This window comes from Euphorbia lathyris, chromosome 6 (assembly GCF_963576675.1).
Source record: "Euphorbia lathyris chromosome 6, ddEupLath1.1, whole genome shotgun sequence".
Lineage (NCBI taxonomy): Eukaryota > Viridiplantae > Streptophyta > Magnoliopsida > Malpighiales > Euphorbiaceae > Euphorbia > Euphorbia lathyris.
The window spans coordinates 8,937,478-8,963,537 of record NC_088915.1 but is presented as its reverse complement, the minus strand read 5'-3'; the positions used below and the strand labels follow the sequence as shown (position 1 = coordinate 8,963,537).

Here is a 26,060-nt window from a genome sequence, read left to right as displayed (position 1 = left end):
AAAAATAACTGAAGAACAGAAAGTGGGAGCCGAACTCCACCACATGACTGCACTAAAGGTAGTACCAAAGCTGGCTAAAGCGTTTACATCATAGTTTTCTTCACAATATATATGTCGTCATAACTTCCATCGAAGCACACTGAGTTAAGACACTGAAGCCAATCCTGTCTGACCATCTAAGAAACATTATAGGAACAACGTGTCATCAAGTTAACCACGCAGGTAGAATCAGCCTCAATCCAAAGCTTCATCCAGTTACTCTCCCAGACAATATCAACCGCAAACATAATTGTCTTTAGCTCTGCAATATGCGCATAAGAGCCTGGAATCGGGAAAGCGAAGCTGCCCTTTTGCAAAGTCCCGTGAATTAATTAAACATCTATTTTTTTATTTAAGAAATATTTTGAAAACCCTCAACCCACCCCACCCCATGTGATTCGAACCCATGACATTTAGGATTATAGGTAAGCTCTCAACCAACAGGGTAAGAGCTTCACCACAAACAATTCTGAATTAAAAATATTTAAAAATTCAAATTAAACATCTATTTTTTTATTTAAGAAATTAAAAATTAAACCTCTATTTAAAATAGGTATGAATTGAATTCTTTTACTAGTTTTTGTTTTTGCACAAGAGAATTTAGTAAATTGAATGGAATTCCAATTAAAATGTTTCTTAATTTGAAGAGTTTTTCCACCAATTTGAGAGAAATATTTAACTTTTGTATTTGGTTCAACTTATCAAATTGGTTTCAAAATTTATCAAATTGGTTTCTAAATTTTAATTTGGGTCGCACATTTGACTCATGTACTTGATACAATTTGTATGCTGCAACGGAAGTGGTTCAGCGGAGAGCGTCCTCCAATTTGAGAGGTAGCGAAGGACAGAGAGATTTGGAGAAATAGGAATCGGGGTTTATAAACAGATAGGCAGGCGGGGAAGAACGAATATAAAGTGTGAATTTGTTTATTGGACTATAAATTACAAAAATAAACCAATTGTTTCACGAATTTACATTACATGTCTGGGTGGTTTCAAAGTTTATAAATATGAATAAACTTAAAATTTTCTTTATATTTATGAAATGACAAAAATTTACATTTATTGCTTTCAAATAAAACTACTCCCAAGGAAAAACTTGAAGGGGTTAATTTGATAATTATTTGATCGATATATTGTATCTTTCGAACAAATTTATCGATCAACTGAGCTAGTTGCATACATTTTAGTTATTGATATCTGATAACATCCGAATTAATTCCTTTTAGAATGAGGAATAATAATAATTAATATGAATAATGATAAACTATTATTCCTTCTAGAGGAATGAGTAATGACAATTAATGCATAATTAATATAGGCTTAATGACAATTTGATAACATCCGGATTTATTTCTGGGTGAGGGGAGTATAATAATGTGGAAAGAGAAGGATCCTACAACACTATGTCACGCCACCTGGATCAAAGGAAGACACGCCATATAAGGTAAGATACAACGAAAGAGGTGAGATAAGAGAGATCCACTTGACATATATCCGTCGTCATATCACATTTTGACAGTTTCAGAGAAGATCAAACGACGCATTTATATCACATTTTAAGGGGAATGAATATAATTAAATGACAATTAATATCCATTAAGAGGAGCACTTACGTGATTTTTCAATTAGAACACTATTAAATGCAAAAGGTTACAAAAACATGTATAAATATCCCAACCCGGATATGTTTCAGGTATGTTGGCTAACTTCCATAAAACTCTTGTCATTACCCTTTTTCTTATCAAATATCTTACTGACTTTGGCATCAGAGTGTCCCGACCAAACCCAACGACACCTCTCAGGAAAGGGATTCCGATCAAGAAATTTTGACCAGTTATCAATATCCTAGCAAGTTATTTATAATTATGTTAATACATAGTAAATATTTTAGACATTGTCCGGCTAACTCGCTCTGATACCTAAATCGAGATCTGTAATACAAAGTCGCATTATCCAGTTTGGCTATGAGACGCCACATATTCTCTTTCCCCAAATGCTAGTTCAGTTCTCTTAAGTGTCGCATGAAAGAGTTTTATTTGTGTGATATCAACTACCAATATTATGAGTATTTTTATATGAGATAAGATGCAAAAAATACTCATAAAATCGATAGTCAAGAATAATTTTATCTTTAACATCATTGAGCAATTTTACCTCTAATTTTGGCAAACATGAGCAATTTTACTCTTGACGTTGACAAGTTTAGTCAATTTCACACATCATTATAAAACACAAATATCTTTTTTTTTTATTCTACACAAGTTGTATATCAGTTTATTTATTTTTTTAAAGATTTCACATTTTTTGTGATTTAATAATAATATTGAAGATCAATATTCTTAAATTTGATGAAATATTTGGATTTTTTTTGTCAAACTCGTACAAAATATAATATAATTTTATAATTTTGTTTTGTTTTTATTTTTATTTTTTCACGCTATTCATATGTTGATTTGTTACTAATGAGTGATAAAATGACACATTTAAAGTGTAGATGACAAGATTCATGATTAAGAAAACAATTTGATAAATTATTTGTCAACTTGACTCAACTCACCAATATTAGAGGTAAATTTGCTCTTTGTTGCTAACATTAGATGTAATATTATACATCAAGGATAAACTTATTTTTTTACTGTCAATGTTGACTATATTTTTACATATTCTCCCTTTTTTTATACATTATTTTTTCATAAAATATTAACCTATTAAATTTGTATTGAATTGATTTTGTATTACTATATTCATAATTCTCACGTAGGACTATAAAGTGAAATAATTTATAGCATTGAGTTATAACTCAACCTAACCTATTAAAACAAGTAATTCCTGTACAGATTGATAAAACCAATCCAACCCATTAAATATTCAGTTAAAATGAATTAGATGGGGGATTGGATTTGATTTTAAATTAAGAGAAAGGTAAAAGGATTTTTTAATTTAGGTCTCGTTCTTGTTCGACCCAACTAACAATTTGATAAAAAAAATTTGAAAGTGCAAGGGTTTCTTTAGATTTTACCCATTTATTAATGCAAAACATGTAGGTATAAAAATGGTTGTTAAAATGAATTCACAATTCTAGTAGATTATGTCGTTTGAACCAAACATGCACAAACGAATTCCTTTTCTGGAACTGAATCAAACAGATAGAGAAATTCAGAGTCATTCATTCTCTTTGTTACTAATGCACGAACCAAATGCTCCCTAATTTATTGGAGGTTACCTAGTTTAAAATGCTTTTATATGACATTTTAGTTACTATGACGCATTTTACTGATATAATTTTCTATTACTCTTTTTTCATATGTATTAGATTGGAAGTGCAATTACACGTTAAATTAATTCAAATACTAATATTTTAAGGATTAATTTAAAAAAAACGTGTAGTTACACTAATTTGTATATGAAAGACTGTGATTGTTACACTAATTTGCATATGAAGGACTGTGATTGTTTTGTTGTCAAAATGAGAACTGTGCTTGTCAAGATTTGTAAAATCCAGAACTTTTAGGTTAACATTACTAAGTTGGTCGTTAACGACCTCAAAATGAACCAAAAGCTCCCTTAATGTATTGTAAGTTACCTAGTTTAAAATGCTTTTATGTGACATTTTAGTTACTATAACGTATCACTTAAAAAAACATGTGGTTACACTAATTTGTATATGCGAGATTGTGATTTTTTTACTGCCAAAACGAGAACTATGCTCGTTAACGGGCCAATTGATAATGTCAATCCAAAAGTCATCGATTTTATAAATATTGACAAGAACTATCCACGTTTTGTCAAAAAAAAAAACTCATCATTGCTCTACAAAAACTGCACCAGCCGGGAATCAAACCCGGGTCTGTACCGTGGTAGGGTACTATTCTACCACTAGACCACTGGTGCTTCATGAGTTTTGATTAGGATAGTTCATGAGTCAAATATAACTGAATAATAAGTAAAAAAAGAAGCAAGGTACTATTCTACCTCTAGACCATTGGTGCTTCATAAGCTCCGATCTAGATAGTTCATGAGTCAAATATAACCGAATAATAAGTAAAAAAAGGAGTGCAACTACACTTATTCTCATCATGTAAATCAAATGAATGTGATGAACCCTCATCACAGCAGAGCTGCACCAGCCAAGTATAGAACTTGGGTCTATACCGTGGTAGGGTACTATTCTACCACTAGACTATTGGTGCTTCATGCTGCTCAACGCATATAAATTAATATAATCTGTAATAATAATAATGGATAATTCTCTATAACAATATGAGATTTTGGCCCTATTTAGAGCTTTTATGAAAATTTAATCCCCATGTGGGTTCTAGTTTAACATACTACCCACTATGATCTCTGTTAAGGATAAAACCGATAGCTTTTCTACCAGTTTCATTTTGTAAAGAAACTGGTAGATTAACTACCGGTTTCATAATTTTTTTTGTCTAAATTCAACTGGTAGCTATTCTACTGGTCTCAGTATATAATGAAAATCGTTGGACAGTGCTCATGCTTATCTCTGAGCTTTTGAAAATTTTAAAGAAAAATTTCAAACATGGTTACTCTATGTTTTTAAAATTTTAACTTAACTTTAATCTTTAACTATTTATTTTAAGACTCATTAATTAAATCTTTTATTACCAAATTAGCTTGTAGTTAACATCCTATTCCGTTAAAAATAAATGTTTTATTCTTTTAAATGTGAGTTTGAAATTATATTTTTCACAGTTTAAATTAGGATTTCTACCATTTCTTTATAGTTACGTTACAATTTGAATTATAGGTTTTACAGTTTGAAATTATAAATTTAACCACAACGTTTCCACATAAAGATCTTTACATTTCTCAAAATTGAAAAATTGGTTTCAGTGTTATTTAATTATCACATCAAACCTTCCAAACCAGTTTGTGGATAAATTGAAATAGTTTCATACATTTTTTTTAATTATTTGTAACTATATTAGTAACACAGTAAAAAATTTACACATTTTAGCAACATTTTTTTTGTGTGATTAACTTATATATGACAAATTTGGTTATTAGTATGTTAACATGTTTTTTTTTTTGTAATTGTATTAGTAAGACATTAATATATCTTATACACAATTGAAGTTTGAAATGTCAAAATTGACAGTTAAATAACAGTAATCTTTTCAAATTTTTAGTGACGTTAGGCTAAAATTGATTTTTCTTAGAAACATTAGGTTTAAATTTATATTATTTCGCATGTTTAGACTAATTAACCACTTTCTAAAATTAAATAATAATGTTTAAATATTAATGTTTGAAGTTAAATTAAAATTATTAAAACTATAAGGATCCGTTTTGAAATTTTTCTTTAAAATTTTGAAAAGCACATAGATGAGCTGCTACATGCCACCGATAGATTAAATTCATTATATAACTGAAACCGGTAGACTAGCTACCAATTTCACTTGAATTTAGGGAAATTTTTTTATGAAACTGGTAGTTAATCTATCGGTTTCTTTACAAAATGAAACTGGTAAACGAACTACCGATTTCGCCCTTAGTTAGCAGAAACATACAGTGGGTAATATGCGGGTAAATTACATATGTGGTGTACAACATTTGCCTGCTATCACACTTTGGTGCACAACCTTTAATTTTGCACACTAAAGTGTACAAACTTCAGGTGACCTCACACTAAAGTGTACATCCGGTTATTATGACCGGTCAACTACGGTCAATGCTACCATGTCATCTAAGTTCATCTCCTGCCCATTAAAAACGTGTCCCCCCAAATGCGAAAAGACCTTAATACCCCCTTTCTTATTTCTCTAATTTTTTTTATAAAACATATAAATTCTCTCTCCTCTCTCCTATTTCATCTGACATTACGTCTTCCTCGTTCATCCATGGTTCTTCTTCATTGCGAGGACTGCAAAAAAATGGGAAAACCCTAATCTTCAAAAATCGCGGGCTTTACCTGTACTCACAAAGCAAGGGCTAAAGGCTGCAAAATCTAAAAAAAAGATCCAAGATGCCTTCTTCATCCTCTGCGCAGAACGTATAGAACTTTGGGGGAGGATGGATTTGCCACTGCAGAATCCAAGCACCTCTGTTAACGTCTTGGAGCGATTCAAACCTAGAGAGAAGATATTTCAGCTGTAAGAATTTTGGGGTAAGTCAGTTCTAAAACAAAAAATTGCATCGTCCTCCTCTCTGTGCTCTGTTAAGCTCTGTTAATTTTTTTTTCTCTCTGTCAGACTTGAAACGCATGTAAATTCTTCGAGTGGATGGATCCTCCAATGAACGAAAGGGCAAAATCTGTCATCTTGGGATTACTACGGAAGTTAGATAAAATTGAGAAAGAATGTGAGAGGCTGAAGAATTGTGAAAGAGAACGAAACGATGATAATTTTTTGCCAATGGAAAGAGAAACAGATGAAGGAGTGACACTAGTCCGGAGCCAGGGAAATGAGAAAGAAAACAAGAGAGGACAAATGTGCAATTGGGTTGGGATTTTTTGTGCTGTTTTGCTTGGTAGCTGTATTTCTAAGATATTGCTGGGTTAGATAGACTTGATGGTATTAGGTGCATTATTTTGTGCTTTTATTGGTTCTAGTTCAATGTAAACGAATTCTGACCAGGGTATGAAAGGAATGGTTATTTGGTGCATTATTTTGTGCAATATTTTCAGAATTATGCGTTCTAGTTATCGTGTGCATTATTGTGTGGCATTAGGCAATACCGAGCATCAAGTGCTTAAAAGAATGGTAATTTGGTTCATTATTTACAAAGGGCATTATTATGGGGCATACTTACGGGTCATTTAGCAGTACACTTATATGAATGGGCATTTGACAAAGGGCATTATTATGGGACATAATTACGGGTCATTAGGAAATACATTGTTATGGGGCTTAAAACCAACATTTCTCTTCATGTACGTGAGCATACTATAATATAATCCAACAAACTGCTTTCATTGATAAAAAACAGAGATTGTTATCATTAAGCAAAATGTGTTCAAAGGATTTACAAAGGCACTATTGGGTATACACATACCATAACAAAAACAGGTCCAAAAAATTTACAACTTCATCAGAAACATGTGCCATAACACCAAGAAACATGTGCAAGAACACACCAAAAACAGGTCCCAGAATAAACAAAACAATTAACACTTAACGCCATGGCCTTTGGGAACTTCTTGTGCATGGTCTTCTGCTTGAATCATTAGTTACACTGCTGTCTTGAGTATTGCCTACCGCAGTGTTCCTTGTGCTTCTCCTTGGCCTTGAATCATTTGTGTCCTAAGTGCGTGCCTCAGTTTGTGGTCCACCAGCATTAGTTACAGTTTGAGTTGTGGGAATGCTCTGGCTTGAACCCTACATCAACCATTTTAATAACATCAGGCTCTTAACAAAGTGCAGCATCAATTTTACAGCATTTAACACATTCATGCCATAAAAGGTACACTTACATCCATAAACCAACGAACAGTGGTTGGTTGTGCAGATGGGCTAGGCACATTGGAAGGCATGTGTGTACTAGTTCTTGCCCTCTTTGGCTGCAAAAATATTCAATAACAATTCAATAGCAACATAATCTACTAGAAGTTCAATATCAACTCAAGCACAATTTCCATAACCTTTACTTGCGGAGCACTTGATGGCTGTCCTTGGGATGAACATGTCCTCTTGTTATGACCCTTACCCCCGTATTTCCTACATGTCATGTACATGTTTCCCTTTCTACTCAATTTGCCCTTCCTTGCTGCCTCCTCTAATTCTTTTGCTTCTTTCCTCCTTGCTCTCTGTTTTCTGCCACGCTTTATTCTAACTGGGGATGGGGGTTCAATAGGAATTCTTGAATCTGCTTCTAGCCACATGTCCATGCCATTAGTTGGCTCAATTATAAAGCTATACACCTGTAAATACGAATTAAAACACACTGTCAAATAAGGCTGTTGTAAACATACACACGTATAACAGCAAAAGGTTGTACATATACCTTCAAATATGTCTCAACTGAGTAGCAATCTGCTAAAAAGTTCTCTGCATCATCATTTTGTTCAATTATGGCAGCACATCCATGGCAACAAGGTATACCTGTTAATTGCCATCTTCTGCAGCTGCATTCACGCTCATCCAAGTTCACAACATATTGCTCACCTAATCCATTTATCTGTACTCTAGGACCACCAGAGAAGGTTGCGTTAAAATGTCTAGCCCAATCCTTGTTTGCCTCTAGTTTTTTTCAAAATCTTAAGACAAAATCTTCTGTTACTCCTCCTCATCAGCTCAGCCTTGCTCTTTATTCTTTTCATAAGCTTTACTTTAATCATCTCGAACATCGTAATGATGCCTTTGTCTCTTGCATCAAGTATATACTTATTGAAGCATTCACACAAATTGTTCAATAACATATCATATTACGCCCTGTCAATACACAATTACACAATTACATAGTTACACAAAGTCAAGTAGTACACAAAGCAGTAACAACTTATACATGTGCATCCAGATACCTTGATGAGAAGCAAGCCCTTGCCCAATGCTCACTGGGCCTCTGTCTTAACCATTCTCTTGCTTCGGGTGAAATTGCTTCTATCTTATCTAGCCACTCCACATGTTTGGCCAAATATGGTGCCTTTGCAGCATTCCATAGAAGATCTTTTAGCTCTTTCCCCTTGAATCTCGTTCTGAAATTGGTGTACATATGACGTACACATAACCTATGCTCTGCTTCTAGGAATAACATCTCAACTGCTCCAATCAGCCCCTGACCAATGCATACGAATGTAAGTATGGACCATCATCAAATTAATGAAACCAAAAACAATGTGCCAAATGTTAATTACCTTTTGTCTGTCCGACATGAATGTCCACTGGCTACTATTATTGATTTCCAAATCCTCAGCTAGTAATTCCAGAAACCATGTCCAGGTTTCCTTACTCTCTGTCTCCACCATTGCATATGCTATGGGGAATATACAATCATTGGGATCTATGCCCACAGCAGATAACAACTGGCCTCCATACAAGCCCTTCAACCAGCATCCATCTAGTGATATGAGCTTTCTGCATCCTGCTTTGAATGCTGACTTTAAAGCACTCAAACATACATACATTCCAACAAACTTGGTGTCCTTCCATCTGCCCATAACAGTACTGCCGGGATTTGATCTTAATATCTCAACTCTATATCTGTTTAGTATTAAACAAAAACAATAGCAATAGTTAGTGCACACTACAAAACATAATAGTAAGTGATCAAATAGTGAGTACACAATACATGTAAATGTTGTCGTACTGGCTCCTTTCATCACCATGTATGATCTTCAAGGCATAACATTTTGCTCTATACGCTGTCATCCTGCCAACTGTGAGTGACATCACTCTTGATATATCATCCATCATAGCCTGATACTTCCAATCAGCATCACTCCTAAAACTCTCCAAGTATTTCTTCCCTATCCACTTGTAGGTCATATGAAAGTTTTTATGGACTTTGCTGCATTGGTGTTTGAAAGTCCCACTCTTTAGCTGCATTGTGTGATTGGATTTATCCTTCCTGTCTACTCTAGAGGCATATACTCTCCATGGACACTTCTCTTTCCTACCCACCATTCCCTTACAAACAGCCTCAATCTTGATTGGGGTGTTCAAGGGAAACCAAAGCTGAAACCTATTTTTAATTTCGTGCTGCCTGCAGGCTTCTTTGAACTCTTCGCCATTGTTAAAAAGCATCCCAATCACAAAAGTGGGGTCTGCCATATCTCTCTCTGTATTATACTCTGGGTACCTAGGCCTCCTCCCTTCATCTTCAGATTCTTGCTCAGAATATAATGCATCAGAATTTGCATATTCTGATGAATTATCATGCACCTCAAAATTGGTGCTTAGATCAATACCACTGCTCCTAACATCAGATGTAGTCCTCGTCCTTCCAGTACGATCATTCTCAACACAACTGCTCCTAACATCATCTCTAGTCCTTGGTCTTCCAGTACGAGCATTCTCAACACCCTCAACCAAATCTGCATCTTCATCTTCAAGTACATAGTCTAGATCAACAAACTCTGGCTCTGCATCGGGGATTGGTGCTTGTGAAGAACTTGCTTCATGTGCAGATGTCTCTTCTATATTGCCAACAATCTCTTCATGGACATCTTCTGCTTCACCATCAGCTCTATACGCAGCATTAACTTCATCATCAAAAGTAACATTATGATGAACACCAACATCAACTTCATAATCAGCAGCATTCATGTTATCCAATCCTGCTTGATCCTCTGCCACCATGCTGTCAAACCAACCATCATCACCTCCTCCAATATTCTCACCCCCAATATCATCATCTCATCCAACATTCGCACCCCCAATATCATCATCTCCTCTAACATTCTCACCCCCAATATCATCATCTCCTCCAACATTCTCACCCCCATTATCCTCCTCTTCTACCATATCCTTACCCCCAATATCATCCACTTCATTCCCAAAATCCTCCTCTTGACTCCCAATACCCTCATCTTCTACGACATTCTCACCCCCAATACCATCATCTCCTCCAACATTCTCAACCCCATTATCCACCTCTTCTACCACGTTCTCACCCCCATTATCCTCCTCTTCTACCATATCCTTACCCCCAATATCATCCACTGCATTCCCAAAATCCTCCTCTTGACTCCTAATGCCCTCATCTTCTATCATATTGTTAAGCCCAAAATATACCTAAAATATCATTAATATTTACATCAGTTTTGCTATGAATTCGTGCTGTTTATACCTGTCTAGAATACTTTTACGTTCGAATATGTTTCTTTCTTGCAAGGTACCTAAATATTTGGTAAAATCCAAATAGGAACGAAAAGAGGTCAAAAACGAAGGAAAAACCCTAAGTTAGGAGCCAAAAGATGAAGAAATCAGCACACCGATACAAGGAAGACGAGAACGAAGTCAGAAACAGAAGAAAAATTCATATTCTCGGTAGAGAATTTTGGGGCCGCGACCGAGAATCCCAAATTCTCGGTCGCGACACGCTAAAGTCCAGCGCCTCTCCCTTTCGTCCAAAGGCTGAAAAATCACTTCCCGATTCTCGGCTGAGAATTAATTATTCTCGGTAAGTCCATCAATTCCTGGAGAGCCATTCGCACACTTTCGTTTTAGACGAAACGTGTTCGTTCGGGTGGATAAAGACATCTCTTCGCAATGGATACGACCCTTCACAACGGACACGACACTTCAATCGTGACTCTTCAACATCTATAAATAGAGAGTTGATTGAAGAGTTGAAAAATAATTGAGAGAGTTAGATTTTAAGATTAGTGCAAGAGTTATGCAGAAACTCTGACTCAGAAATGAGTCAGAGATTAGAAGTTCGTTTCTGTAAAAAGCATTATGGTGTACACACATTGATTATTCAATAATTACAAACACAGTAGCGTTTAGATTTGTTCATATTAGTTTACATTTTAGTAGAGGCCGACCGCATCCCTATTACGAAGTTACAGCGAGAAGATTGAGTAGAGAATCCGCCCCTGAGTCTGACAAACTCTAAACGAAACCCAAGGAAAGGATTGACAACCCGTTCACTTGCACGCCGTCGAATGTTTTCATGCTCCTTGTTCTCTGTAAACTTGTATCAAATTTATATTTCATCTAATAAAGTCCGTTCTATTCGATAGATTTTTATGCAGCACTTTGGTAAAGGATCCGAGGTGGATGCTGGTGTTTTCATTAAAACGGAGTTAAATTCAAAATCTTTACAAGGAAACTTTGTTGAACACTTAGGCAAATTGATATCATCAGTAGAGTATCAATTTGGTTAAGGTAGCGATCTAACCCGACCGTAGGAGGATTGACTGCAGTTCAAAGCCCAAAAATTAGAGGAACCGTCATTTATTTCATTGTTTTAATTTATGCAAATTTGAAAGTTGTTTTCTTTGCTTAATGCAAACGAATACATTTGTTTACTTTTCTAAAAGAACTAAACGTTCCTGTTTTGTAAATTTATCCCTAAATCAGAAGTATTTTCTAACATTTGTTATACTCTGATCTAATTCTTATTCTAGCAATTTCAAAACCCAATTCCATTAAACGATTTTACATATTATAAACCTTAAAAGTAAATCTAACTGATTCAAAATAAGTTTTTGTTAAAAAGCGTTCCCTGTGGGATCGATATCTTTTATTACTACAAGCGTATACCGTGCACTTGCGGAAATCGCTCAACACACATTCTCACCCCCAATCTCATTCCCTATACCTATATCCTCAACACCTCCAACAGTAATAGCCCATCCCATATTTTCACTCCCCACAGCAAAACCACCTCCCACATTAGTACTTGCACTGGCTTCTCCCTTATAATCAAGACACAATAAACCACTTGACACTTTCCTTTTTCCTTTACCCTTCTTCCTAACAGCAGTAGTTTCATTTCCTTCGTCTATCTCTTCCAACACAACTCCCCTTGGCACATAATTGTCTTCAATTACTATGTCCTCTCTAGTCAATGGCTTCACAAAGATCTGTATCTCACCACATTGTACACCAGCCAGTGCCATACGATAAACATCATCATCTGATCCTAGATGCTTCAGACTCGTAGAAATCTCTTCATCATATCGCATCCAGTAATATTGGAAAGGACCAATACATTCCAAACTGACCACTTTGGCTACTATCCCGAAAAGAGACAGTGTATCCCAATGTGCATCAGGCCATATGTATACATTGCCCCCAACATAACCATGTCTATCCAAATGGCCATTGTAATACAAGATGATATAGAAATATCCATCTTCAGGATCTGCAAATCAATAAATGAATACTCACATACATGATTTAAGTAATACAACATAGACAATGACATACACCTTTATATATATTAACTACACTAAAGTGTACATTATAATACATTATATATTGACTACACTTAAATGCTTTCCTAGAATAAACAATGACATCCCTCACAACTTTTACCAAACAAACAAAAGACATAAATAAATCCAATTATACAATATAGAAAGTCCATTATTAAACAATTACCCTAAATATCCTACCACATATATATTAATTACAAAAAAGATTAAATTAAAATACTCACATGATCTGTCTACGGCAGACATTGTTGTTCCTTTATGTCTACTGGTCCCCGTAGAAGCCGTGGTTTGCTTACGTCGAGTCATAATACTCAAATGGACCTGCGCATATAAAGAAGACAACTTTAAAAATTGGGAAAATCCACCTTTTGCCCGTACAATTCGTATAAAGAGAATACAAATTTAAAAAATTGGAAAGTCCTTTATAAAAGAAACTGTGTAAGACCAAAATAACGATTGCTTACAACAAACAAGATAAACCTTAAAGACAAAAGAAAATCCTTTAAGAAAGCTTATACATTAACCCAATAAAACATTGTTTGCAAACCGAGAAACCTTACAAGTTGGGAAAATCCTTTTCAAATAAAGCTGACGTAAACCCAAGACGCCATTAACGATGAGTTCACTTACATGCACGATATTTGGATTCGAGTGTCCACGGGTAAAGACGAATCGCCGAAGGCTTTCCAGTTTCTGCGTTTTTCCTGCCTCTTTGTTCTAAGGTTTTCAAATCGCAGTGGAAAAGAGAAGAGAAGAGGAATTTATGCCGATGGAAGACGATGAGTTGATAGGTAGGGGGAGAGAGAGAGAGAGAGAGAGTGGAAAGGAAGTCTGTTCGTTTTTTGGGAGAAGAGAATACTGTTCCCAAGATTAATTTGGAGGGAAATAAGAAAGGGGGTATTAAGGTCTTTTCGCATTTGGGGGGACACGTTTTTAATGAGCAGGAGATGAACTTAGATGACGTGGCAACGTTGACCGTAGTTGACCGGTCATAATAACCGGGTGTACACTTTAGTGTGAGGTCACCTGAAGTTTGTACACTTTAGTGTGCAAAATTAAAGGTTGTACACCAAAGTGTGATAACAGGCAAAGGTTGTACACCACATATGTAATTTACCCGACAATATGCTAATCTATCACCTTTATTATGTGATTTGTCTTGGCTTAATATATCATTTGCCCCTCAGAACTTTCAAAGTACATTGATAGTCCATCAATTTGTATAAAATGTCTAGTTAGTTTCTTAAACTTGCGTCAAATGTAATCAATTAATCACTCGGTTGCAAAAGAGTAAATTAAATACGAAAGATGTATTGCACACGTCTTAAAAAAAGTATAACGACCAAGGTGTTGGTATGCGATTCTAATATTAGAGAAGACAAGTTTTATAGTTGAGCAAATAAAAACTTCATTTTTAATCTATTCTATGAATTATGTAATAACATTTTAAGGAGCGTGCACCACATCTTCCGCATAAAGCTTTTTTTTTGGCAACCGAATAATTAATTAATTATATTTTATACAAGTTTAGAAAGCTGACTTAATATACTTTAAAAGTTCAAAGGTCAATTAGACTTTTTAGATAAATTCAAAGGACAAATAATGTATAAAGTCTTTTTTATATATATAAACGAGTTAAACTAACTTAAAACGTTTAGAAATCATTATTTGGAGGATAAGTATTATAAATAATTTATAAGTCGTTCCATTTTTACTTAATATACTGTTTATGTCATACTTTATTAATATACTATTTAATTTTTTACGTTTATTTTATTTGATTGTTTAGTCCATCAATTTTCTTGATTTCACGGTTTTATATGATGGTTCATGTTAGCCGATCCCGAATCATTTCGGGACTAAGACTTTATTGTTGTTGTTTAGTCCATCAATTTTAACAACTTAAACTTCCATGAGTCAGTAACCCCGACTAAGACGAGCTTTGATCTGCTCAACTTTGGTTCGCTATAAAATTAAGGAACTCAAACCCGAACCGAGTTTTGGCTTGCTCAAACTCTGCTAAATTCATTAGAAAATAAATGAACTCGAACCAAAAATTCCATTTGAACTTGATTCATTAAAAAAATTATCTAATCATATGAATTGTTTGTGAATAAATTGTTAATTATATTCATAAAGTTTACTCATAAATAGCTTTTTAATTGTGTACATAAACAAACTCACAAGCAAAGTTCGTGAATAAATAAACAAAATACCTACAAATAGTTTATCTATTACTACTTTATTATTTTTTGTGAACTAACTCATCTAATAGCTTAGGAAATAATATTAAATTTAGATATTTGTGAACTACCACAAAACTAGATAATTTTCTACAAAACTAAAATTTATTCATAATAGTTCTAATCGAATCTACTCATGAGCTTTTAAACCGTACTTTGGCTTGCTCTGAACCGGACCAGTAAATCATGCTCACGAGCGGCTAATTTACAAATCAAGCCAAGTCGAACTGAGCTTTTATCGAGTCGACTATCGAGCCGTTTACAGGCCTAATCCCAACATACTACAAATTTACATTTCTCACCCCCAAACCCACACACCCCTCCATATAGGGTAAAAAAAATTTACAAACACTCAGGAAAAAAACACAATCAAAGCAAAATCACTAGGCCTGACAATTATCGTGTTCGTGTCGTGTGATTTCGGGTTCGTGTCAAAAAGAGTAAACCCAAACCCAACCCAAAAACTTTCGTGTTAAAATCGTGTAGACCTGGGCATGGACCAGGCTCGGGCTGGGCCTGTCGGGCTTTTCATAAAGCCTGATGAGCCCAAGCCCAGCCCAGCCCGTAGGAAATTTATTGGGCTCGGGCTGGGCTCAGGCCTGAGATACGAATCTCAAGCCCGTCCGTCCAAGCCCATCTGTATATTTAAAAAATATATATATATATATATAATTAAATTTAAAATAGCTCAATAAAATTAATCATAATTAATTGGTTATGTTGGTCCCTTGTAAGGTTGCAAGTATAGTTCCAAGGGGGGGTTAGGAACTATTTAAACTTTTTCGCAATTAGGGCAGACTTCTTTTTCTAAAGAAAAAGGTTTCAACAGCAGCGCTGAGTAAACATCAAGATACTGGTTTAGTCAACTAGTGACTAGGTCAGTTTCTTAGCTTGAGTCAGGAGATAGCACTTAGAGTCTATTCTGAGCTCAGATGTTTAGCGCGCACAACTCAACTTGACCTCTATACTTGGTCAGTTTTTGGTTGGTTTAAGCAAGCAATATAAATAAGGAGTTAAGGGTAAGTAATACGTTACTCAGCAGATTTATCCAGGTTCGGCTTCTTCTAAGCCTACGTCCTGTCCCCGGAACACGTTCCGAGATTTCAAATCCTCTACTGAGCTCTTTAAAGGTAGAGCCTCAAACCCTTTACAATATCAGCAATTGAGTATGACAAGAGTACCTTCCTCTATACTTCTACTCAATCCTAATCTCTCGCTGAGTACTTAAAACCGAGTACTCAGCCTCTCCTTTCTATCTCTAGAAATGATAAGTGTTTTGTCCTATACAAAGATTTGCTAAGACACTTTAGACGATTGAAACAATCACTCTAGACTTTTACACAGATATAAGAAATGTAGTGTAAGAGTTTGCTTTGCTTCTTTGCTTGCAGAACTTGTAGAAATTTGGTCAGCGTAACTGCTTGATCAAGTTCTGTGTTGAATGAAGCTTGTAATGGCACTATTTATAGAGACGTATGGGCATCGGTCATTTCGAATTTCGAAATAACCGTTGGAGGGAAACGACTATATGTCGTTGTCATCCTGACTTGCTCAGGGCTCTCGGCCAATCAGAATGGTGTATCTTCTGTCCTCGGTCAGCTCAGCAGATGGTCTCTCCTTTTATGGTAAGGTCAACTGGACAGCATACTGTGTCGTCTGAACTTTGCCAAAAGAGGAAAAACTTTGTCTGGAAGTTTTCCTTTGCTAGCTGCTGTCTTGTACATTTGTCGAGACCACTCAGCAGCTTCATCTTGAATTTGTTCCCGAAGGTCTTTTAGATCCTTCTCATGCTAAGTTGCGTTCTGTTTAGAACGGCAACGTTTTGACAAACGCGGGCCGAGTATACTGAGTTGTTTGACTTGGACCTTGGCTTCCATAATGGGCTTGGGCCATTTAATCCTTATGTCTTATAACAGTTTTAACTCAATATTGAACAAACACATTAGTAGCATAAATCAAAGCATTTAAACTTAGTGTGTTTAGAATATGTATTTTAAGTTATACTTAAACAATTTTGTCAAATCAAAATTATGTGGAAAGGTGTTTCAACAAACTCCCCCATTTTGATGTTGGCAAAACTATTCAGCAAGGAACTCAGTATGACCTCCCCCATGATAGTTGACCTAGTATAATTTAGCAAACTCCCCCGTAAGGGTTGAGCTACTGACTTAGTTTTACTTAAAACATTTAAGGGTTTAAATGAGTAAGTCTAAGGTCAGTTTTCAGATATAGGTCAGCTATTTCAACATATTCTATTTACTCAGTATAAAGCGAAAGGTTTAGTCATATAGAGTGCGCTGAGTAATTTATTGCTCAATGAGTTCTTATCAGAATATTTTATAAACACATAGGTCAATGTCAAACATGTTATCAGTATTTGATTTAGTCAAATAATTTTTACAAGTGTTAAACATGGCTGATTTAATTGAAGATACTTAATAACTCAGTATATAGCAACATATATCATAACTCAGGATTTGAATAAGAAATGCAGATATGATATATATGATAGAAGTCAGTAATTACATATCAACACATATATAGATACGGCAACAAAAAGATTACAACTGTTTTGGCCTATGCTGAGCTAGCCTATCTATTTCTTTTTCTTGCCTTGTGACTGACTTCGCTCGTACTGACGTCGCTCATGCTGAGCTCTAGCTGCTTGCGCTTTCTCCCCCGTTTTGTCAACTTCAGGGAGCTTGAATGCATCGGTTAGGACAGCGCGAGTCAGTTCCTGAGAAAGCTCCTTTAGCTTCTCAGCGCTTTCATTTACGCCATCAAAAATGGCAACTCCATATGCTGAGACCTCTGCGGGTATTCAGAGATCAGCAGCATTGAGCATATTGACACTGAAAGCTTGAGCTTTGGCTTGCCAGATAAGAGCTTCAGAAAGGCCAGGAAAGATTTGGTGGAATGTCTTCAAGAGAGCTGAGTCATAATGATGACGTTGGATATTGTTATGACGGATGTGGTTGAAAGATTGTTGTGCGAGAGACAGCAACTCATTTTGCTTCAACGCGTCAGTATCCATCTTTTGCTTATTTAGATTAAGCAGCCTTACAGCCTCACCGATTTGCTCTACTGAGCACTGACTGTATGACACCATTTGCTCGTTGGTCTTCAGTTGCTCAGTGTGAAGCTGAGCAAAGAGCATTTTGAGTTCAGAGGAAGTGGCGTAGTCAGTGTTCACAACGGACAACTTCTGGACTTGGTGATGGAGAGAGTTCAGATGTTGAACTGTTGTCAGCTGTATCTCTGCCAGCTTGGTAATGGAATCCTGCTTAGCTTGCTGGGCTTGAAAGGACAAGACGACATTCAACAGATCCTTTAGTCCCTTAACTTCGTTTAGAAGCTGAGTGACCTGGGATAGCTGGGTAGTCTCAAGAATTGAAGAGCCAGCAGCAGTAGGAGTGGAATGTTGAAGATCCCGGATTAATGCTTGCACTGAGTCGATGATCTTTTTGCCGGACTCAGTGGCATTCAGATGGACATCAGTATGACCAGAAGGAAGTGGTGTGAAAGGAGTACCCTGGTCAGTGACTGGAAGAGTATGCTCAATCTGTACTTGAGTTGGAGGAAATGTTGATTGATCGGCAGAGACTTGAGTTGTGGAAGTTATAACCTTAATACTGTCTGTGCTGATGGCAGAAGGATGGGGAGTCAGCACCATGCTCGAGGAAACAGCATGAACAGTAGACGGTTCAACCTGACTGGTTGATGTTGCTGATGCATTGGGGTCGGCATGTTCCTGTTGAGAAGAAACAGAGGCTTGTTTTTCCAATGGCGCCGATGTAGTGGAAGTGGATTGGCGATTGAAAAACTTAAGTTGGACAGTAGAAGGGTCCTTAGTTGTCTTAGAGAGGACAATGTCAGGAAGAGTTGGAAGTTGCACAGGAAGTTCAAGGACTGGCTTTTCACTGGCCTTGACCAACTTTCGCCTTCTACGAGGTGGAGTATCAGTAGGAGCAGGTTCTTCTGAGTGAGTAGGAGAGGATTCCTGTTGCTCAGTATGAATCTGGTCAGCATGCTCTTCAACTTGATCAATAGTGTGTTGGTCAAGTACTTGCTCAACTCCCGCAGCCAACTCAGTGTCGACATGCACATCTCCACCAGCTAACCCAGTGTTAGCATCCTCAGCTTCATGTTCGCTGGCAGTTTCCTCAGAATCCTCAGTGTCATCCTGACCGCTGGCTTCTTCTTCTTCTTCGTCCTCAGTACTAGCTCCATCAAGTTCTTCCTCAACTTGAGAGATGAAGTGATCATCTAGTTGGACCTCAGGCTCCTCAGACTCAGCACCTGTACCTTGACACTGGGTGAAGTGAGAGTCACCCGGTACAATGAAGTCGGTCGGTATGGCTTCTAGAGGAGCCAGTGTTGAAGACTTCTGCTTCTTTTGAGGTTGCTCAGCAGCTTCCTCAGTTCCAGGCTCACCTTGCCTGGTTCTTTTCTCAGCTGTCTTGCCAGCTGACTTCTGCTTCTTTGCTGGAGACTCAACGTTTGTAGTAGGAGTCTCAGCAGTTTTCCTCTTGTGGGAAGCTGGGGCCTTAGTCCTTCGCCCTTTCTTTGGCTCAGCAGTTTCCTCAGCTTGGCCAGCAGCAGCAGCAACTTTGCCTTTCTTCAAGGGCTGTCCAAACTTCAGTGCCCTCAGCGAGGCCGCTGTTATCTCAGATCCTCGATTTTTCTCCTCACCTTCAAGATCAACCTTATGGTCAATGAGGATTCTGGTGATGAGTGATCCAAGCCGCATTGTGCCAGTGCTTCGAAGAAACCCAGCAACGAGGAAGACATGCATGTTGATGGGGGTGTACGTCAGCATGTGCCATATAAAGCACTGCTCGAAGTTGGTTGCTGATGTAGTGCAGTTAATCTTCGGGTAGATGAAGTAGGTCAGCAAGTAGTGAGCCATTTTCTGATGCTGACCCATTGATGAAGCTGACACTTCTCCTGAGTGACCCTCAGGTTTGCAGAAGTTATGTACATAGTCAGTCTTGTCCTGATCTCCCGATTTTCTCAGCCTTGCTCCCTCAGTTTTCAGCTGGAGGAGATTTCCTATGTAGAGAGGGTTGATGAAGATTGTTTTCCCCTTTACCTCAGTGCAAAGGTAGTCGGTGGTGTTGTTTGCGACCTTGAGGTTGTGGTAGAATTCCCTCACTAGGTCAGGATAAGTTTCATCCCGAACCGAGAATAGCCCAGTCCATCCATTCTGGGAAATCCATTCACAAAATGGCTGTTCATTCTGTACGAAATGTTCCGAAACCCATCTGGAGGGCTCAACCTTCCATTCACGTTCGTTCTCAAACACTTTGGAGTAGGTTCGGACCTTCACAGTTTTTCCTTGACCAGAGTTCTGGCTAGTTTTTCCCTTACTCGGCGTAGGAGGATTGCGAGTAGGTTCATCGGAGCTGGTCTTTTGGTGGCCGGCACCGGAGGTATTGTAGGATACCTTAGTCATTCTTTGAAGATGGGAAGGTTTAGAGGAATTTTAGAGAGAAGGAGTTCAAAGCAGTTTCTTTGCCTTTAGAATTGATTAAGCGTAAAAAAATAAAAGATGGGGAAATTCCCATAATTTATAGACGAAATGAACGGTGTGGATCTTAATCGAATCCATGTGTCAGTTTTGCCTTGGGATTGTGTACCGACAAAGATCCTGGCATTTATGACACATACGACGAATACGTCATCCTAGGGCTATACGCGTGCTTTGCATTTATGCTAACGGATCTAACACTCAACATCTAGAATGTCAAGCGTTTGATATTCTGAGTGGTCAGTAATGCATTTACGGATGATTTTAAAGTTTAAGTTTAAACTAATTTACTCAGTGTGCAAGTTACTCAGTTTTTGATATTCAGTCAGTTTCGATGAGTTACTCAGCAAACAATCAATCATTCAGCATAGTACTTCACTCAGCATTCATATTCATTTAGTACAGGAATTTATTGAAGAGGATTAAACATACCAATTGCTTCTCTCAGTATGCTGAACTGCTCACGGGCCAGTGGCTTCGTGAAGATATCCGCAAGCTGTTCGTCCGTTGGGACAAAAGTCAGCTTGATCTCACCCTTGAGTACATGGTCTCTAATGAAGTGATGTCTGATGCTGACATGCTTCATTCTGCTGTGTTGAATTGGGTTCTTGGAAAGATCAATTGCACTTTTGTTGTCACACTTGACTTCAATTGTCTTCGTTTGAACACCATAGTCTTCAAGCTGTTGCTTAATCCATAGGACATGAGCAACACAATGACCAGCAGCAATGTACTCAACTTCAGTGGTAGACAAGGCTACTGACGCCTGCTTTTTGCTGAACCAGGATACAAGACAGCTTCCTAAGAAGTGGCATCCTCCAGAGGTGATTTTACGTTCTAGCTTATCCCGTCCATAGTCAGCGTCAGTGTATCCGATGAGTGTAAAATCATGTGTATTTGGATACCATAGACCTGCGTTCACTGAGCTTTGCAAATATCTAAGGATTCTTTTTACAGCAATGTAATGAGATTCCTTAGGGTTAGATTGATATCTAGCACAGTAGCATACTGAAAACTGAATGTCCGGTCTACTGGCTGTTAAGTAAAGTAGAGAGCCTATCATACCTTGATATAATTTGCTGTCTACTGACTTACCATTCTCATCAGCGCAGAGGACGGTGTCAGTGCCCATAGGAGTGGATATTGGCTTGCAATTCTCCAAGTCATATTTCTTTAATATCTCCTTGGCATATTTGGCTTGACTGATGAAGATGCCATTCTTTCCTTGTTTAATTTGAAGACCGAGGAAGAAGTTGAGTTCTCCCATCATGGACATTTCAAACTCAGTCTGCATTTGTTTGCTAAACTCCTTGCACATTGATTCGTTAGTTGCACCAAATATTATATCATCAACATAAATTTGGGCCAGCAGGGTATCTTTACCCTTTTTCTTAATGAATAAGGTTGTATCAGCTTTACCCCTGACGTAATTTCTAGTCAGCAGGAAACTGGTCAGCCTCTCATACCAAGCACGTGGTGCTTGCTTGAGGCCGTACAGAGCCTTTTTGAGTTTGTAAACATGGTTTGGGAACTTAGGGTCCTCAAAACCTGGAGGTTGATTTACATAAACCTCCTCGTTTATAACTCCATTAAGAAATGCACTTTTGACATCCATTTGGAATAATTTAAAGTTCATGTAAGATGCATATGCACATAGTATTCTAATTGCCTCTAGCCTTGCCACTGGGGCAAAGGTCTCACCATAGTCAATACCTTCTTGCTGACTGTAGCCCTGAGCTACAAGCCTTGCCTTGTTCCTGACTACCACTACACCATAGATGGTCTTTTGCAACCTAAAATACATGTGTTGCTAGTAATGTGTTGCACTTTTTAGGATTTTTTTGGATCTTTTGCAACATTGTTTATAAAATGTAACAAAACACATGTCAAACTTACATAACTTTTGATATTGTAGAACACTAATTGCAAAGTGTTGCAAGAGATGTGCCAAAATTGAAACACTTTTTATGTAAAAAAAATTTCTTCATCCTAATAGTGCAAAACTACGTCGTTTTGTATGTCTCGGGATTAAAAAAAATCATAAAAAATAAATTTATTTTAAGAGAGATCACTTTTGTACAAATATTTCAGTTCCCCCTAAAACCTAAAATTACAAAATATTCCAGTTTCCCCCTAAAACCTAAAATTTTAGTTTCCTATGGTTTTGTATATCTCAACCTAAAAAATCAAAACCTAAAAAAAACACTATCGTAAGAACTTTCTCTCAAAGTTCTCTTCTCTCTCAACCCTACTCTACCATGGCTGAACTTAACCAAAATTATGCCGAGCTTTTCCGGTCGCCACTCCGTCTTTGTTGTTGAGGTTTTCTACTATCAAACCCTTCAGTTCTTCTGTGGAGGTAAGCCGTGATCTCCCCCTTTGTTATTTCTGCAATACAGCTTCTATAATGGTTATTTCATACTCTCTGCGATTGAATACTCTTTTCATGGCCTACCAAGATAAGTTGGGAAAGAGTTACGTCTGAGTTTGCAGTGCTTTGATTTGGGTCTTTCATGCCTTTTGTGCCTTTTGATTTGGGTCTAGGTCTTGAATTTCCAAAAATGAAATTCACCGTTCCTGTAATAGTCCCTGTAGAATTGCCTCAAGTTGTGTAAATAAATTAAGGAGGTTGGCACAGTTGAGGTCTGCCTATGGTTTGAACTGCATACATGTGGAGATAGAACTGCAGATTTGAACCAGATTTCTCTGGGCTTTCCACTCTATTGTCCATCTTCAGGTATGAAATGTGTATTATTCAGTTATTTTCGCTTTAGGGATTCTGAAATTGCTCATTTGGTTTTTTTTCTGTCAATATAGAATTAATGTTGCTTTGATTTTTTCTTTCAATAATTTTTCAAGCTAGCAAAGCATAATTGTAGGTTTCTTTATAGCTTGTGTATAGCTTTTTCTATGGTAGAATGTTTAGAAATTATAGGACACCTATCAAATTTCAATTGATGAATCATAAGCAGTCAAGATGGCCATGTAGGTTTTGATGCCAAAAACCCATAGATAGAGATATCATCAGAAGATTGATGGCTGCATCAGAATAAAAAATATACCAGTTGCCACCACCAGCACCAGGTATCTCTTAGCAGACTGCGGGAAAAAGAGGAAAAAAAAGAGGGATACAAACTAAATCAATTTAAACCAAAAACATTGAGTATTGGAACAACTTTAACAAGAAAGATAGATAAGGAGGAGCCTTAAATAACAACTCAATGTGTTCTACTTAATTTAGGGGTACTGCATCTTAAAACGAGATTTTATACACTTGAACATGTAATGTTGGTACCACAAAGCTACTTTTCGTAACTCACCCTCAGTTGCAGCATCCACGTGCTTATTTAGGTGAACTCTTTCGCACATATTTCTTTCATTATTAGCTTCCTGCTCTTGGCTATCTAGATTCACCATTATAGGGTATTTGGGTTATAAAATAGAATCTGAACGACAGCCTCTTCCTTCTCCAGCTATAGTAGGAACAATAGCATCTTTAGCAGCATCAGACACAACGGTTGACCCTGTATTTTAAGAGTTAATACTTTAGTGAGGAATAACGGTGTTCACGGCTGGTGAAGAATATCATTTCCTCTCTTTGTTTGGTCTAAAAACAAACACTATTATTCATCACCGCAACCACTCTTGCTTAGCTACCATTTGCCTTTGCTTGCTTACTTCTAAAGCAAATCAGACTGAAGACAAGCAAAAAATGAGAGTAGAAGAATACCTATTAATTCCCCTGCATGCATTATAAAATCTGCAAAGTTGCTCTTTGTCCCCCTCATCCCCTCATCCTATGATGCAAATTTAATTAGTTGGTATATACTATTCAATTTGTTGGAACCATACCTACATAGTACATACCATATATCTAACTCTTCTCCATCTTTGTTTAAATTATCATTACTTCTAAGCCTCTCATCCATATTCCTAAAACCATCTTCGGATCATTATTATTTTTTCCCCAAAAATTATGGCCACAGAAGGAAACAATAATATTTTCTTGCTTGCAATTCTTCTTTTACCTCTTATATGTCTAATCCTTAAACACTATTTGAAGCCTTCAGTTCCACCACTTTCTCCAGGACCATTTTTAGGCAATATTCTTCAAGTAGGAAACAAGCCCCATTTATCCCTAACCCATTTTTCCAAAACATACTATCCACTTTTCTCCATATGGAACTCAACTTGTTGCATCGCTTCAAAATAATCGAGATAGTTAATGGATTTGAGCTAATTTAAGGGAAGAATATGAAAAAGAAAAAGAAAAATAGGATGAGGAAGAGTGAGGTGAGGATTGCATATATGATGAATTAAGTTAGAGATGGTGCCAGAGATGTTCTTGGCAGCATTGATTGAAATTGAGAAATAAAGAAATATTTTCTAAGTGGCAGTGAGTGAGAGTGAGTGAAGAAAGATCTTCTTTTTATATTCAATTATACATAATAATAAACTCTTACTTGGATTTTTATATTCAATTAGTGGAAAGCATCAGGTTTATAACTACATCAATGAGTACCACTGTCCCAATATTTTGAGAGATGAATCATATAAAAAATATTTATTAGTTGTTTAATATATATTGTGGAATGAAATATTAAGTATTTGATATATTTTCTTAAAAAAAAAAAAATTGTTTGATATATATTCATATAATATAAGGATAAAAGTGATAGAATTAGAAGTGGCAGATGATTTTTCATTCATTTCGGGTGTCTCTTTGATACGGTGATTGTGTTGTTCATTATATGAGTTTAATTTAGGAATAAGGTACCAAAATAAGTTTATGGTTTTGGGGGAAGTATCAATTTAGGCTCCACGTACAAAATAACACAAATATAGACTTAACGTTTAAAAAATGGTACCAATTTAGGCCTCAATAACGGAATGTATCAACATTTGCTCGTAATTAGAATTCCTCTAGCTCTTTTTTTATTCTATCACACTAATGTAGAATAATCTTTCATTTTTATGTTAGAATGAAATATTAGCTGCTACCATATAATGACACTAATAGAAAGGCAGCAGTTCTTGCTTATCACATGTTGCTTTACTGCTTCCTATTGGAAGACATCAAGGCTATTTCCATTTACTTCCATCAACTTTGTTTCTTTGAATATTAATTTATGATTTTACTTGTATTATTGGATCAATGATGCAGTCATGGATGATCAAGATAAGATGTGGTTAGAACTACCCAAGTACAGTGATGAATATCTCAATGGGGTGAATGCTTTTATAGGAAATGCATTTGTCAAAATGGTATCTACGATCATCTCATTTGCAATGGTCATTCTCCAATGTTATCAGGTTTTTTGAATTATTGCTGAATTTTTTGAATTATTGTTGAAATCATTATTTATTTATCTATTTATCTTTATGAATTGTACTCAGG

General features: G+C 36.6%; 1 non-coding gene across 1 annotated transcript; it reads right to left on the bottom strand.

The window, feature by feature from the left end:
- Positions 1-3,862: 3,862 nt before the first annotated feature.
- Positions 3,863-3,933, bottom strand: TRNAG-ACC (transfer RNA glycine (anticodon ACC)). Its single transcript has one exon. It is a non-coding gene; the product is annotated as a tRNA-Gly (tRNA).
- Between the last annotated feature and the right edge of the window lie 22,127 nt (positions 3,934-26,060).